The sequence below is a fragment of the Gracilinanus agilis genome, chromosome 4 (genome assembly GCF_016433145.1).
Source record: "Gracilinanus agilis isolate LMUSP501 chromosome 4, AgileGrace, whole genome shotgun sequence".
Taxonomy (NCBI): domain Eukaryota; kingdom Metazoa; phylum Chordata; class Mammalia; order Didelphimorphia; family Didelphidae; genus Gracilinanus; species Gracilinanus agilis.
This window is the reverse complement of record NC_058133.1, coordinates 518,720,120-518,737,076: the sequence shown is the minus strand read 5'-3', so window position 1 is coordinate 518,737,076 and position 16,957 is coordinate 518,720,120. Positions and strand designations below refer to the sequence as shown.

The following is a 16,957-nucleotide window of genomic DNA, read 5'->3' as shown; positions in this document are numbered from 1 at the left end:
TTCCTATTGGTTGTGAGTTAAAACTACATTACCCAAACTCCTTTTCACCATACCCATAAGGCCTTTAGCTTTTTCCTATTGGTTGTGGGTGTTGCGGGCTGTTTTTGATATGGTAATGGTCGGCATGTTGTGGAGGCTTTTTGGAGAGAAGGCACTGTGGTGAAGTATGTGAAGGTTTTCCCCAGGGCCTTTTAAATAAAATCCTTATAAATATCATACTTTGGAGGCATTGAATATTAATTTCAATCTTTACAGTTGGCGACGTAACGAAGGGATTTTCGAACTCCCTGTAAAATAGTTCCCAGCTGTGCCTCCCCACCCCCCCACCCTCTGCATGTGGGAGATCTTTCTGAGGCTTTTGCTTAGTGATGGCCTCTCATTTTTCTTTCTTCCTCAATCTGTGCATTTTCCCACCCAGGAGTCTTTCACACGTCTTCCTCACCTGCTTCACCCTTGTGCTGGTTCCTCAGACCGCTGTAGCCTCCCAGTGCCTCCCAAGTGCTTTTCCCACCCCTTGACTGCCTGGCCAAGGGGGTTTTGTTTTCAGCCACAAGAGGCAGCCCCACCAGACTTAAGCTGCTTTATTTACCACTGGGTTTTCCTGCCTTACGGACCTTCTGAAGACCCTCCAGCCAACCTGCCTGTGACTGGTAAGTTTCAAAATGCCCTGCAGCCTCTAGCCCCTTTTATCTTACAAACACCCCTAACTTCTACTGGGCTTTTTGCCTGGGTGTGGGGAGATCCTGACCTTTTTTCATCCACCCCAGCCTGCTTTCTGGCTTCCCTGCCCAACTGGGATTTAAAAATAAGCAAGATAATTACTTCAACCCCCAGCTTCTGACTGTGAAAGCTTTAAAGCGAATCTGCCCTACTTTGTAGCCACATCCTCCATTTTGGTTTCTGGCAAACATAGTCATGTCCCTTGCTTGCCACTCCTACCCTTCTCTACTGTAGTGTGACCATTTGGCCACTAGAGGTCAATAAAAAAATAAATAAAAATAAAATAGAATAAAAAATTATTTTCCCCCTTTTCTCTGTTTTCTAACCCCTTCTTCCTGCTGAACAACAACACCAAATAAGTATAAAAATAAATAAAGGCATTAAAAATTCTTTTTTAATTAAAAAATTTTTAAATTAATATAAAATTTTTTTACAAATTTAATATAATCATAAACTGTATACTATAAACAAATTATAATATTTGAAATACATGAATAAATTATAATTAATTTCTTAAAACAAATCTATTAAAATAATAATAATAATATACAATACCCTTTAGTTTGCCCCTAACCCCAAATTAAATAAATAAACAAATCAATATATACATTAAAACTTATTCTGTTTTCCACTTCCCTTTAATCTCCTTTTTTTTGTTATCACAATGTTCAGCAGTATAAATGCCACCCTACAAGAAACCTTTGCAATTTTTGCCCAATTAGGAACTTATAGAGTTCTTGATTACCTCCTTGTTTCTATGTGGCTTGTAGGTTTATTTCTATTCTGGGTTGGATGGTCACAAATGAGGAGAATGCAAGCCAATATGCAAGTTCAAATGAACCAGATAGTGTATTACTTATAAGCTAAAATGAAAGAAGAAGATTCTTCCCAAAACAGGCCTGATTTTTGCATACCTGTTTCCTCTAACATAGAAATACCAGGTCCCTCTACTATATCTCAGTTACAGAAACTCTTTTCTCGCACTCTAAACCAATTTGCTCATGCTCTGCAACTTCTGGCTAACATGGCCTACCCACAGTCAGTAAATGATTCCTATGCAGGCTTTTTTCCCCTTACTGGAAGTGTCCACAATAGCACTGATGGGGATGTGGTCACATTGAAACAATATAAGCCTTTCACGAGCCAGGACATAAAAGATTTCAAATAAAACTGCCCATCCTTCACAGAAGAACCTTTAATGGTAATAAAAAAATTTGAGGATATTTTCTATGATTATGAGCCCACGTATAAAGACTCAGAAAAATTGTTCCAGACTCTCCTAAGAGAACAGGAGAGGACTAAAATTTTTGCCTATGCTAACAAACCTCGAGGATGTAATGCAGTACGCTGGCCATCTGAAGATCCTAACTGGCAGTATAACGATCACAAAGACTGCTTAGACTTACATCTCGCTAGGGGTGCTCTTCTAAAAGCAATGCGAGCATGTGCTGAGAAACCTCAGGCCTGGCCCAAATTCAAAAGCATTACACAATTTGATGATAAGACACTCTCCCAATTCATGGACAGGATCATTGAACTGGGAAATAGATACATGGAACTTGACCTTTCTGTTGAAAAGGATGTAAGGCAAATAAAGGGACAATTTGTCCATAACTCTCGTAAAGAGATTGTAGATCATTTTAAAACAAATTGCCCTACATGGCCAGAAATGGACCTTGATGAGTTAAGGAGAACTGCTGTTTATGTCTTTAACAACCATAAAGAGAAACAAGAAGAGAGTAATAGTTTATTGGACATATTTAAAAAGAATATGGACATTTTTAATAAGAGACTAGACTCCTTGACTGACTCTGTTGTAAGCGATAGAGCTGAAAAACGACTACAAGAGTCTGTTACTAAACCAATGGCAATTGCCCCTCTCCATGAATCTAAATTTCAGCCCCTCATATGCCAATTTTGTGGAAGAAGGGGTCATATATTGATGAACTGTAGAACTTGGGATCAGGCATCTAGAAATAATAACTTCAGAAATTACAACTTTAGAAATAATTATAATTATAGAAATAACGATTATAGAAATTATAGAGATAATGATTATAGAAATTATAGAAATAATAACGATTATGGAAACAATGATTTCAGGGATTGTGACTTTAGGACTAGTAACAAATCTAGATATATGGATCAGACAATTGATAACTCATACCAAATGACTCCAGAGCAGCATATCTTGAGTGGAGGTCAGCCCCAAACCACCCAGGCTGCTACTGCCCCTCAAGGAGGCGCCCATGGGCCCACCCAAAGATTATGAAGGTGTACGGGGGGGGGGGGTTGAGGCACAGGGATCAAAGGATACAACCTTTGATTTTCCAGACCCTGATGCCTTACTACCTCTTGTCCCCATCCACTGCCCCCCCCCATACTGACAAGCCTTATGTAACATTAAAGGTTGGTAATGCCTATTATGACTGTCTTGTGGACACTGGAGCTTCCAGATCTGTATTGAAGAGTACACCAGACCCATATTGCAATTCCATAGGAGCAATAAGTGTATTGGGGTATCAGGAGAACCCCAAATGGTACCAAAGCTCTCCCCTAGAACAGTAGCCGCAGGGCCCCTAAATGTGGAGCACTCCTTCCTATTGATGCCTGGCTCCCCTATAAACCTGCTGGGGAGAGATCTTTTATGCAAGCTTAGAGCCACAATAAATTGCTCTCCAGATGGCTCTATGTCACTGGAATTGCCTGAGGAATCTTTTTTCTCCCTGTGCTCCTTTCAGATAGTCATGAGATACAGGGGTCTCCTACTTTTGAAATCCCAACAGATATACCTGAGTCTCTCTGGGCCATATCACCTTCTGATATTGGCATACTTAAATCAGCTGTCCCTGTCCAAATTAAAACAAAATCTAGCCCACCTCCTTCCATTCCTCAGTATCCTCTCTCAAAGGAGGCAATAGAGGGCATTACCCCAGTGATAAATTCACTAATTGACCAAGGCATCATAATTCCCAGTAAATCTGAATACAATACTCCAATCCTGCCTGTTAAAAAGCCAAAATTGGGGCCTGATGGCAAGCATCTCTATCGATTTGTCCAGAACTTAAGGGCAGTGAACAATCATGTTATAAAGAGACACCCTGTAGTCTCCAATATAAATACTATCATTTCTTCTATTCCTAGCACAGCTACATTTTTTTTTATCCTGGGACTCCATTCTAGGAGCATAGGGCCACAACCAGTAGGCAATGGGACAGTCGCTCAGGGTCACCCAGCTGGGAAGTGTCTGAGCCCGGACTTGAACCTAGGACCTTTCGTCTCTAGGCCTGGCTCTCAATCCACTGAGCTAACCCAGCTGCTCCTACTTTAGGTTGCAGTTTCTTTAGCAGATGTAGTTTTTACAGGGTGGGGTTGCTAGCCCCACGCCCAACCCTCCTCCTTTTTTCATCTGGGCTAGGGACCGTCCTTGGTCCAGGAGTGGTAAGGGTGGGCAATAGGGGTCAAGTGACTTGCCCAAGGTCACACAGCTGGAAGTGTCAGAGGACGGACTTGAACCTAGGACCTCCAGTCTCTAGGCCTGGCTCTCAATCCACTGAGCCACCCAGCTGCCCCAACACAGCTATATACTTTACAGTAATAGACTTGTGCTCAGCCTTCTTTTCCATACCTATACATGAGGACTCCAGACATATCTTTGCTTTCACCTGGAAAGGTTTCTAGGGGACATGGGCATGTTTACCCCAAGGGTATGTCGAAAGCCCAACACTTTTTGCACAGATTTTGAGCCAAGACACAGACAATATTATATTTAAAAACAGCAAGTTAATTAAATATGTAGATGATTTACTCTTGGCCTCACCAGATGCCACAACATGTCAAGAACATAGTAAACATCTTCTTTTAGAATTACATAAAAGAGGCCACAAAATCTCAAAAGAAAAGGTTCAGTGGTGTCTTCCAAAAGTGCAATATTTATGATTTATTTTAACTGCTGGGTCCCATTTAATTTCTCCACAATGTATTGAAAGTATCCAAAACTTAAGTGATCCTACCACTAAAAAACAATTGAGGGCAATACTTGGAGCAACAGGATTTTGTCAGCAGTAGATGCCCTGCTATGGAGAAATCACTAAGTCCCTTGTAGCACTCACAAAAAACACAGTCCCCAAACCACTTAAATTGGAAAAGGAACATCGAATAGCTCTTTCAAATTTAAAATGTGCTATCCTGTCTGCCCCTGCTTTCGGTATCCCGAATTATGACAAACCATTTACTTTATATGTCCATGAAAGGAAAGGAATAGCCTCAGGTGTTCTAACTCAAATTTTGGGGCCTGATCAACGCCCAGTAGCCTATTATTCAGCCCAGCTGGACCCAGTAGCTGCAGGAGCATCACCATGCTTTAGAGGAGTAGCTGCCACAGCTTTATTAGTGACAAAATCTGATTTGGTATTAGGATGCCCTCTGACCATAATGTGCCCGCACGAGGTAGAGGCATTGTTATTAAGACATAGAACTCAAGCATTTACTGATCAAAGGATTACAAGATATGAGATAACCCTATTGAATAATGAACATATCACATTAAAACGCTGTGGAGCTCTTAATCCTGCGACTTTGCTCCCTGACTTACCAATTTCTGAAGAACCTTTACATGATTGTACATCTTTGGTGTCCACTGTTGATAAACCTCGTAGTGATTGTAGTATACAGAATTGGGGGTTATGGTTTTTCTAGCTTTGGCTGAGTTCCAAAATCAGTTGGGCTTTTAGAATCTTGAGGAGAGGGGCAGTTGACTGGGTCTTCCATGGAGGGAGGAAGTCAATGAGCGAGCTCTTAGATTATCTAGCTTCAATATTGAAATTTAGCCTAGCATTGATATATTTACTTAAGAAGTTATTATTTTAGATAGATCCTTTATATCTTCCTTTCCTAATACCACCCTGTCTTCCCTCCCTTACCTTAGTGGCTGTGGAGTTTATAAGGAGAGAAATTAGAGAGGAGTTAAATCTGTGAAGAGTTGTCTAACTGGCAGCATTATCTATAATTTAATCAAATCAAATAAATTCCCTTTAGATAGCAATTTGTAAAACTGAGTAAGGCAGGTCCTTACTCAGATTCCATCTTTACTTCCCTTCCCCCACCTGAGGTTCCTGAGATAACTGATAGGGCTTTCCTTTAACCCACCTTCCTAACAAACATTCTTCAAACAATTAAACCCTTTGTGTTTTCAATAGTCCTATTTAGTGTAATTTGTCTGTTAGTTATCAAGAGGGGAGAAGAGGGAAAGAGACAACATACTCTGGGCTTAGAGGGTAGCTGGGGCATCCATCTTGAAGGAAGGTGTTACTTCAAAATAGGTCCCTTCCTGTGAAATTAAATAAAGCCTGTTTGTTAATTTCAGTCTAGTTTATTTCCCTCAGCTTGTGTTTGAGTCTAAGTCCCAGTCTGTAATCCTGCAGTGTTTGTCTGTTTAGTTTAACTTATCTTCTCCCAAAAAGATCTCTGTTTCCCTTCTGTGTTATACTCCTGACTTCAGTCCTATTATACCCTGAATCTCCTTTAATCCCAGCCTACCTGTAGCGTAGTTTATCCACTTACCAAGTCTCCAACATCCTCCTTTAAATTCCCTTATCCCAAACACCTTTCCTCAAATTACCATCATAACATGATTTACTGGACACCCCTTTGGACAATCCAGATTTAATATTATTTATAGATGGTTCTTCTTTTATGAGAGAGGGTGTGCACTATACAGGAGCTGCAGTAGTTACAGAATTGGAGACTCTATGGTCAGCTTCTTTACCCTCACATGTGAGTGCACAAGGTGCAGAACTCACAGCTTTAAAACAGGCTTGTATCATTGCACAGAACAAAAGGGTCACAATTTACACAGACTCCCGTTATGCATTTGGCATATGTCATGCTGTTGGCATGTTATGGCTTCAAAGGGGATTCTTAACATCAGCTGGAAAGTGTATTGCCAATGCAGACCTTATCACTGAACTTCTTTCTACCATCCAACTCCCTGAAGCCATAGCTGTTATTCACTGCTCTGCACACACAGGTGGCACTGACCCTGTCTCCAGGGGAAATGATTGAGCAGATGCTGCAGCCAAACTAGCAGCCTTAGAAGGACCTGAGTTAATTATGCCACTAACAATTATTGATAATTTGGATCTATCCCTTTCCTATAATGACAAGGAAGTGGGAAAATGGAAGCAGAGATTTAAAGCAAAACAGATAAATGGAATATGGGTGTCATCTGAAGGCAAACCCCTGCTCCCTAGGGCTTTCTATAACCAAATCTGTCATTCTATCCATAAACATGGTAATTTTGGCACCCAAGGATTGTAGACTCTGTTAAAAGCGTATGGATAGCACCTGGAATAAGTACAATTGCTTCCAAAATATGTACAGCTTGTCCCACCTGCCAGGCCTTTAATCAGCACACTTTTCGAGAAAAAGCTTTTGGTGGACATCCTCTAGCTTACACACCATTTGAACATTTGCAAATTGATTTTATCTCTATGCCAAAAGCTGGACACTATAAATTTTGTCTGGTCATAGTCGATCAACTGACCAGGTGGCCTGAAGCTTTTCCTACGGCTCAGGCCACAGCGGCTTTTGTTGCCAAAATCCTTTTGAAAGAGATTATTCCTCTTTTTGGCCTGCCAGCACATATTGATTCTGATAGAGGAACTCACTTTACTGACTCAGTCTTATCACTAATTTATTCATGTTTGGTGATAACTCCTAAGTTTTGTACACCATATCATCCCCAGAGCTCTGGCCAAGTTGAAAGGATGAATAAGGAACTTAAAATTATGATTGGCAAATTATGCACGGAGACTCATTTGAAATGGCCTGAAATTCTACCTCTGGCCTTATTTTATCTCAGAAGCAGATCCAGAGGCGATTTACATGTCTCACCATTTGAGATGCTATTTGGACATCCACCTATTCAGGCACAACCATTCAACCCTGCCTATACTTCATTGTTAGGAGGGGATACAACCATTGCCACTTATATCAGACAATTACAAACAAAATTGCGAGAACTCCATGACTCTGGAGTTGCTGTTCAAGCAGGCCCCTTAGACTTCTTGCTTCATGATTTGAACCCAGGTGATAGTGTGTACATAAAGAATTTCAAACGTACTGGGTCAACTGAACCTGCTTATGATGGACCATTCCAGATCCTATTAACTACACCAACAGCCATTAAAATTGGGGAGAGGGACTCATGGATTCATTGCAGTCATGTGAAACAAGTACCCCCTATTGATAATGAATAATTCTCTGTACTAAGTATTATTACCTGCACCTATTATATTTGACTATTGATTGTATTTGCCTATTGTGATGAGAATGCTCTATTGCTGGATTTTGCACTATTTTGTTGCACTTTATTTGATTGATCCTTGTACTTGAACGATGCATATACTACCTCACAACATAATATCTGTATTAGTGACCTAATTGACCTGATGTGCCTTTCAAAAACATTTTATGCTCTTTGTCATTCCTTTTGCACTTTCTCGAATGTATTATTGCTCTGTATGCCTCGTTTGCACCCACATCACTTTGTCTACCTCATTTGCACTCACACTATGGATCATGGCAAGTTAAGGAGGAAATGAATCTTATTTCTTACAAATTAACCTCTATTCTTTACCTCTGTGATTGTGTAAAAACTACACATTTTTTTTTGTTGTTTTTGGTTTTTCTTCCTACATGTGCAATACAGTATTTGATTTTTTTCCTTTTCCCTCATTTTTTTTACATTTGGAGCACGTCACCAGCATTGAATAGACTCTTGACTGTTTTGATTTTTGCAATAAGAATAAGCTAAGATGTCCATTTGCCTAGCATATGAAACCTGCCACTAGTTATTTAACTATTATGAGACTTTTGCTCGATGACTATGTCTAATCCAAGGAAAATCGGACCATAAAGGAGCACAGAGTTTTTGACCTGCAAAGTGCAAATGAGCACATAAAAGAAAGAGACTGAACTAATCCTACAGGGATTGATGACATTCTATGTAAAGACTTGATCCTGTGTGAGACTCGAGGTGACAACGCTTAGCGTACGTTAAGACGTAGGACTTCCTTGTACCACACTTGATATCAAGTACTCAACATCAATTGTTCTGGTTCCATTATATCTGAAGTGAAGAAAAGTATTGCACTGGAAAATGCTATTTCTCATTTGTCTTGAGATCTAGTCTCGTTTTTCCATTTCTTTTATGATGTGACAACTTACTGTACTCCAGGCTGCTAAATTGGGTTAGTGAGTTATTGCCATTGAAAAACTTATGGGACATGGATTGCTACAGAAACCTGCTTTGATTAGTGAATTTTTTTTTCCTTTTTCTTATTCCTAGAATTTTTCCCTTTCACACATTTTTTTTTAAAATCCTGTAATTTCCTCAGAGGTTATTTTTTTTCTTCTCCTTTCTTTTTCTTTTTTTTTCCTTTTAATTTTTTCTTTGGACTTTTTGATGTTTGAGAATTGATTCATATACCTTATGCCTTGACCATGTATTCCTGTGTGATTCCCATGTGTATCCCCGTATTTTCCTCAGGGGGAAAATTTAAGTTGTTCTCCTCTGGGTGACTATGTTACTTCTGTAAATTTGGACTTGAATTAGACCCTAATTTAGAACAGAAGACTACCTCCCAGAATCCAGAAGACGCCATAAAGATGCATGCAGAGACCACACACTGCTGCAAGAGATCCAGAGTGAATTTTGAGACATGGCGAATTTTAACTTTGGGGGATTGAATGTATTTATTTTGAAAGGACACTTTATGCCAGAAAAAGGGGACTGCCCCTTAAATGGCTTATTGTCAAGGCATCAGACATTGGTTTTCTTCTTTCCCCCTTTTATTTCTCTTTTATCTCTGAATTATTGTAAACTTAGTTTGATTGTTTTCATGATCCATTGGGGAGACTTGTCTCCCAAAGGATCACAGGGGGGAATATAAAGTTGAAAATACCTTGTACTCCCTTTAAAACTACATTACCCATAATTCCTTAAGCCTTTTCCTATTGGTTGTGAGTTAAAACTACATTACCCAAACTCCTTTTCAACATACACATAAGGCCTTTAGCCTTTTCATATTGGTTGTGGGTTTCGTGGGCTGTTTTTGATATGGTAATAGTGGGCATGTTGTCGAGACTTTTTGGAGAGAAGGAACCATTGTGAAGGGTGAGTGAGGGTCTTCCCTAGGGCCTTTTAAATAAAATCCTTATAAATATCATACTTTGGAGGCATTTAATATTAATTTCAATCTCTACAGTGTAATATTTGTAATACTTTACAAATGCCTTATATAATATTTTCAGTACTATGTGTAATACCTAAAAATGCATTATGTAATACTTTCTATACTATATGGACTACTTTCGTAATGCTATATGTCATACGTTCAATGCTAGAGGTAATACTTTAAATACCATATGTAATATATTACAAATGCTATATGCAATACTTTCCGTAATATATGTAATACTTTACAAATACTTTATGTACTACTTTCAGTACTATGTGTAATATCTTACAAATGCATTATGTAATACTTTCTATTCTATATTTAATACTTTTGAAATGCAATATGTCACACTTTCAATACTATATGTAATAATTTCAATAACTATGTAATACTTTCAGTACTATGTGTAATTCCTTAAAAATGCACTATGTAATACTTTCTATACTATATGTAATACCTTTGAAATGCTATATGTCATACTTTCAATACTATATGTAATACTTTCAATACCANTACTTTTAGTACTATATGTAATAGGTTACAAATGCTATATGTAATAATTTCAATACTGTACGTTATACTTTTGAAATTCTTTACGTAATACTTTCAATACTATATGTAATACTTTCTATACTATATGTAATACTTTCAATACTATTTTTAATAATTTTCAAATGCTATATGTAATACTTTTAGTACTATATGTAATACTTTAGAAATGCTATTTGTAATACTTTCAATACTATATATAATACTTTACAATTGCTATATGTAGTACTTTCCATACTATGTGTAATACATTTGAAATGGTATATATAATACTTTCAATACTATATGTAATAGCTTACAAATGTATTATGGAATATATTCCATAATATATGTAATTCTTTTGAAATGCTATATGTAATACTTTCAATCCCATATGTAATACTTTGCAAATGCTTTATGTAATTCTTTCAATCCTATATCTAATACATTAGAAATGCTTTATGTAATACTTTCAATACCATATATAATACCTTACAAATGCTGTATGTAATAATTTCCATAATATATGTAATACTTTCGAAATGCTATATGTACTACTTTCAATACTATATTTCATACTTTACAAATGCTATATGTAATACTTTCTGTATTGTATGTAATACCTTACAAATGCTTCATGTAATACTTTCAATTATATTTGTAATACCTTACAAATGCTGCATGTAATAGTTTCCATACTATATGTTATACTTTCAAAATGCTATATATAATATTTTCAATACTATATGTAGTAGTTCCGGGTTAAGATGGTGGAATAAAAAGTAGTGACTTAACCTCTCCTAACCAAAACATACAGGACTCCTCAAGGGGACATAAAAACAAATCCAGAAGAACAGAGGGACCCCACAACAGGGAGCAGGGTGGAAGGTACGTGGTATTGGGGCATTTCCATGCTATAAAGGGGAGAAACAGCTCTCACTAAATCTCAGGCTGAGCAACCTCCCCATCCCCACACACACACTCCACCTACAATGCCAAAGCTAGCTCAAAAGATATAGAGCAAGTTTGTGGCACCCATTGAGTCATTGGCAGCTCCAAGGCCTGTTCCTAAGAGCAGCAAGACTTAGGACCCCAAAAGGCTAAAGAATGCGCATGGACTTTTAGCATGGAAATGGACAGCAGGTGTGGGCGGAGGTGGGTGCAGGCGTGAGCAAAGGCTCTGAAACCCTGAGTGGGGAACCAGTGCAGACGGGTATGTGACTGTGGAAGCAGGGCCCTGAGAATTGTAAAGGAAATCCAGCAGAGGATCAAGCAAGGGGGTCCACCAGAGGGCTTGACCTTGAGAATACCAGAACTAAGACCTCAGGAGCCTAAAGAGCACAGACAGACCCTGAGCACTAGGATAAAGCTGAAAACAGGCTGGGCTAACAATAATGACAACCCAGAATCAGGAAGGCAAAAAGAGAAAGATTAACAACAACAAGAAGTAATCTTTAACACTCCACAACTTTTACACAGAGAAAATCCAGACAACCGAGCAAACAGAAGAGGAGAAAACACAAGCAATCCCATCCAGACCCTCCCAAAATAATGAAAACTGGTCACAAACTCTTGAAGAGTTGAAATCTGAGATGACAAGAAAGTTGGAAAAGATTTGGCTAGAGAAATGGGAAATAGCTCAAAAGGAAATCACGCAAGAAAATGACAGTTTAAAAGGCAGAATTTTACAATTGGAAAGTGAGGCTCAGAAATCAAATGAACTGATAAGCAAATTGAGCACCAGAAATGACCAGATTGAAAAGGAAAACCAGTGCCTAAAGGCTAGAATTGAGCAATTAGAAGCTAATGATCTCTCAAGACAGCAAGAACAAATAAAACAAAGTCAAAAGACTGATAAAATAGAAGGAAACATGAAATATCTCAATGAGAAAGTGACAGACCAAGAAAACCAGTCTAAAAGAGACAATTTGAAAATCATTGGTCTCCCTGAAAAAGCAGAAATTAATAGAAATTTGGACTCCATACTAAAAGAAATTATTCAGCAAAATTGCCCTGAAGTTCTACAACAAGAGGGCAATATAGACATTGAAAGCATCCATAGATCACCCTCTACATCAGACCCAGAAAAGACAATGCCCAGGAATATAATAGCCAAATTCAAGAGCTTCCAAGTAAAAGAAAAAATTTTACAAGAAGCCAGAAAGAGACAATTTAAATATCAAGGAGCACCAATCAGGATCACACAGGATCTGGGAGCCTCCATGCTAAAAGACCTCAAGGCTTGGAATATGATATTCAGAAAGGCAAAAGAGCTGGGCCTTCAACCACCAATCAATTACCCATCAAAATTGACAATATACTTCCAGGGAAAAGTATGGGCATTCAACAAAATTGAAGATTTCCAAGTATTAGCACAGAAAAAACTAGGATTAAATGGAAAGTTTGATATTCAACCACAAAAATCAAGAGAAACATGAAAAGGTAAATAACAAACAGAGGGGAAAGAAAGAAAACTCATAATTTTTAAATTTGTCTTTTTAAGGGCCTCAGTAAGATCTAATTATCTGTATTACTATATGGAGAAATGTTATGTATAATTCTCTGTAGTGAACTCTATTCACTATTATAGTAATCAGAAGAAGAATTCATAGAGAGAGGGTGGAATACTAAATGGTCTAAGATGATATGGGGGGGTGGAAAAGAGGGGGGTGAATAGAAGGGGACACCAAGAGAAACTTGAGTGAATAAGAAAAATAGGATATTCCATTACACACAAAGAGGACATGGGAAGGAGAGGGGACAAATGCTATTATAAGAAGGAGAGGAAGAGAGCATTAAGAGGTAATAATTAAACCTTACTCTCAGTGTAATTAACCCAGAGAGGGAAGAGTACCTATATTATCCACTGGGATATAAAACTCTATCTAACCCTACTGACAAAGTCAGAAGGGATAAACCAAAGGGATCAGGGGAGTGGGGAGGTCAAAAAAGGGAAGGGAAAAGAAGGGGGATGGAATTCATTAGTCCTTTAAAAATAAAAAGGGGGGAATAATAAGGGAGGGGGGTAGAAAGGGAAGTTAATCAAGGGAGGGTAGAAGGTATAGCGGCTTAAAACAAACCACTGGTTTAAAAGGAAATAGTTTAAGAAGAAGGGGTAGGAATAGGGGAGGATACAAAAATATCAGTGAATACACAACTGACAATTATAACTCTGAATGTGAATGGGATGAACTCGCTCATAAAACGGAAGCAAATAGCAGAGTGGATTAGAAACCAAAATCCTACCATATGTTGTCTACAAGAAACACCTATGAGGCGGGTGACATACACAAATTTAAGGTAAGGGATTGAGCAAAATCTTTTGGGCATTAAATGAGAAAAAGAAGGCAAGAGTGGCAATTGTAATTTCTGACAAAGCCAAAGTAAAAACAGATATGATTAAAAAAGACAGGGAAGGTCATTACATCCTGATTAAAGGAAGTATAAACAATGAGGAAATAACATTGCTCAATATGTATGCACCAAGTGGCATAGCATCCAAATTCATAAAGGAGAAACTGGCAGAGCTAAAGAAGGAAATAGATAATAAAACCATAATAGTGGGAGATCTAAATATTCCTCTTTCAGATCTAGATAAATCAAACCAAAAAATAAATAAGAAAGAGGTAAGAGAAGTGAATGAAGCCCTAGAAAATTAGACTTAATTGATATGTGGATAAAAATAAATAGGGACAAAAGGGAATACACCTTCTTTTCAGCTGCACATGGTACATTCAAAAAGATTGACCATGTTATAGGGCATAGAATCATTGCAAACAAATGCAAAAGAGAAGAAATAATAAATGTAACCTTCTCAGATCATAATGCAATAAAAATAATAATTAGCAAGGTCACCTGGACAGGCAAATCAAAAACTAATTGGAAATTAAATAATATGATTCTGCAAAACAATCCAGTTAAAGAAGAAATCATAGAAACAATCAACAATTTCATTGAAGAGAATGACAATGATGAGACATCCTACCAAACTCTGTGGAATGCAGCCAAGGCAGTACTCAGGGGGAAATTTATATCCTTGAGTGCATATATTAACAAATTAAGGAGGGCAGAGATTAATGAATTGGGCATGCAACTCAAAAAATTAGAAAGCGAACAAATTAAAAATCCCCAGATGAAAACTAAATTAGAAATACTAAAAATCAAGGGAGAAATTAATAAAATCAAAAGTAAAAGATCTATTGAATTAATAAATAAGACTAGAAGCTGGTATTTAAAAAAACAGATAAAATAGACAAAGTACTTGTCAATCTAATAAAAACAAGGAAAGAGAAAACCAAATTGACAGTATCAAAGATGAAAAGGGAGACCTCACCTCTAATGAAGGGGAAATTGAGGCAATCATTAAAAAGTATTTTGCCCAATTATATGGCAATAAATATAACAATTTAGGAGATATGGACAAATATTTACAAAAATATAAACTGCCTAGATTAACAGCAGAAGAAATAGAATACCTAAATAATCCCATATCAGAAAAAGAAATTCAACAAGCCATCAAAGAACTCCCTAAGAAAAAAATCACCAGGACCTGATGGATTCACAAGTGAATTCTATCAGACATTAAAAGTGCAACTAATTTCAATACTACACAAATTATTTGATATGATAAGCAAAGAAAGAGTCCTACCAAATTCCTTTTATGACACAAATATGGTACTGATTCCAAAGCCAGGGAGATCAAAAACAGAGAAAGAAAACTACAGACCAATCTCCCTAATGAACATAGATGCAAAAATCTTAAATAGAATACTAACAAAGAGACTCCAGCAAGTAATTAAGAAGATCATCCACCATAATCAGGTGGGATTTATACCAGGAATGCAAGGATGGTTCAACAGTAGGAAAACCATCCACATAATTGACCATATCAACAGTCTAACAAACAAAAATCACATGATTATCTCAATAGATGCTGAAAAAGCCTTTGACAAAATACAGCATCCATTCCTATTGAAAACATTGAAAAGTATAGGAATAGAAGGACGTTTCTTAAAAATAATAAACAGTATATACCTAAAACCATCAACAAACATCACATGCAATGGGGATAAATTAGAAGCCTTGCCAATAAGATCAAGACTGAAACAAGGATGCCCATTATCACCTCTTCTATTCAACATAGTACTAGAAACACTAGCAGTAGCAATTAGAGAAGAAAAAGAAATTGAAGGTATCAAAATAGGCAATGAGGAGACTAAGCCATCACTCTTTGCAGATGATATGATGGTCTACTTAAAAAATCCTAGAGAATCAACTAAGAAGCTTGTAGAAATAATCAACACATTTAGCAAAGTTGCAGGATACAAAATAAATGCACATAAGTCATCAGCATTTCTATATATTTCCAACACATCACAACAGCAAGAGGTAGAAAGAGAAACACCATTTAAAATCATGCTAGACAATATAAAATACTTGGGAATCTATCAACCGAAACAAACACAGCAATTATACGAAAACTATAAAACACTTTCCAAACAAATAAAATTGGATCTAAACAATTGGAAAGCCATTGATTGCTCATGGGTAGGAAGAGCTAACATAATAAAAATGACGATTCTACCCAAATTAATTAACCTATTTAGCACCATACCTATCAAACTACCCCAAATCTTCTTTACTGAATTAGGAAAAACTATAACAAATTTCATTTGGAATAACAAAAGATCAAGAATATCAAGGGAAATAATGAAAAAAAATGTGAAGGAAGGGGGCCTAGCAGTACCAGATATTAAACTATACTATAAAGCATTGTTCATCAAAACAATATGGTACTGGCTAAGAGACAGAAGGGAGGATCAGTGGAATAGACTTGGGGTAAATGACATCAGCAAGACAGTGTATGGTAAACCCCAAGAGCCCAACTTTTGGGACATGAATCCACTATTTGACAAAAACTGCTGGGACATTTGGAAAACAATATGGGAGAGATTAGGTTTAAATCAACACATCACACCCTACACCAAGATAAATTCAGAATAGGTGAATGACTTGAATATAAAGAGGGAAACTATAAATAAGTTAAGTGAACACAGAATAGTATACTTGTCAGATCTCTGGGAAAGGAAAGATTTTAAAAGCAAGCAAGAGTTAGAGAAAATTACAAAATGTAAATTAAATGGTTTTGATTATATTAAACTAAAAAGCTTTTGTACAAAAACAATGTAGTCAAAATCAGAAGGAAACAACAAATTGGGGAAAAATCTTTATAATGAAAAACTTGGACAGCGGTCTAATTAATCAAATATACAAGGAGTTAAAGCAATTGTATAAAAAAATCAAGCCATTCCCCAATTGATAAATGGGCAAGAGACATGAATAGCCAATTTTCAGGTAAAGCAATCAAAAGTATCAATAAGCACATGAGAAAGTGTTCTAAATCTCTAATAATTACAGAACAGCAAATCAAAATAACTCTGAGGTATCACCTCACACCTAGCAGATTG

The 16,957-nt window shown here is 37.1% G+C and overlaps 1 pseudogene; it reads right to left on the bottom strand.

Moving 5' to 3' along the window:
• The window catches only part of LOC123244687, a 58,618-nt pseudogene that overhangs the window by 36,912 nt on the left and 4,749 nt on the right, over window positions 1–16,957 (bottom strand).